Genomic DNA, 1,537 nt, shown 5'->3' on the forward strand with positions numbered 1-1,537 from the left:
GTTCAGAAAATCGAGCATGGTGGTTCCCAGGCTTGGGATTCCCCGGCGCCCTCGGGAATTGAGGCAGGAGGATTGTCAAAGTTTGAGCGAGGCCTGACAACCTGGGCTACAAATAAGGCCACATCTGAAACGGGGAATGGGGACGGGCTAGGGGTTGGGGGGAAGATAGGAAAGAAGAAAAAGTAGTGACTAACATATGTAATCTCAGCACTTGGCAGCCAGAGGCAGGAAGATCAGGATCAATTAGAGATAGAATGAGAGGGGAGGGGAGGCAGAAAAAGGAGGAGAAAGAAGCATAGAGATTTCCTATCAGCCTCTGTGGCTGGAATACCCCTGTATTCCACCCCTTCCCTCCAGGAGGAAGCCGACCCCTCCCCATCTCCGCCTCTAGGTACTAGGAAAGGGGCTTACCGAGAGCTGCCACTAGGATGGACACAGGTCATTCATTTTGTAATTCAGCCCTCTTTGCAACCCTCGTTTACCAAGGAAAAAACTGAGGCCCTGCACAGGGGCATGTGAAACCCCAGTGATCTCAGCCCAGGTACAGTTGATTGCATTCCTACAGAGTTTAGGCAGGAAGAGGACTGCAGCTTCCCCTCACTGCCTGGCACACAGGTGCTCTGCAAATCTCTGTGCAAAAGAGTGCCCCGCTCCAATATAGGTGTTGATTGAATCATTAAAGTATGGATGCTGGGGTGCCTGCTTGTCCTAGCTCCCTAGGAGGCCAGACTTAAGGAGCCCTGTCTCACTGAAAGAGTAGGGGCTCTGTTTTGGAATGGGACACCCCAGTGATGCTCTCTTAATACCTACATTCTCTTTCCAGTTGGAGGAACAAAGTAACCTGCAAGTTAGCAAATAAATAAGCCAAGATCCTTCCGAGGGACTGGGGACATGACTCAGTTTGGCTTGCCTGGCATAACAAGTCCCTTATTCCATCTTTAGCACAAGAAAAATGGCTAAAAATTATACCTAATACTTGGTGAAGCTGGAGCAAGAGGCTCTCAGGTTGAAGGCTAGCCTGTGTTATAAGGCATGGCTAGCCTGTGCTACAAGGTATGAACCTGTCAGGGTAAAGGATGGGGATGGGCATACAGCTCAGTAAGAGAACACTTAGCTGAGATGTGCAAGGCTCTGTGTTCTGGTCCTCTGCACCCCTAAAAGAGGAAACAATAAGGGCAATGGGTATAATGATAGCAAGATAAGAAAGACTTAAAAGTCAGTAATTAAACCAGGTATGTGCAGAGGGAGGACAACTGGGGCCAGCCTAGGAGACAGAAATGAGGGAAGGAAGGGAGGAAAAAATCCCAGGCAAGATGGTGCACACCTTTAATCCCAGCATTCAGGAGGCAGAGACAGATGGATCTCTTATGAGTTCCATGAGTTCCATGCCAGCTTGGTCTACATAGTCCCATGGCTGCATAGAGACCCTGTCTCAAACAAACAAACAATAAACCCTAATCCCTACACACACACACACAGAGAGAGAGAGAGAGAGAGAGAGAGAGAGAGAGAGAAAGGAAAAAGGAAAAAATGAAAG

Source organism: Mastomys coucha, unplaced genomic scaffold, assembly GCF_008632895.1.
Source record: "Mastomys coucha isolate ucsf_1 unplaced genomic scaffold, UCSF_Mcou_1 pScaffold21, whole genome shotgun sequence".
In the NCBI taxonomy this organism is placed as follows: Eukaryota; Metazoa; Chordata; class Mammalia; order Rodentia; family Muridae; genus Mastomys; species Mastomys coucha.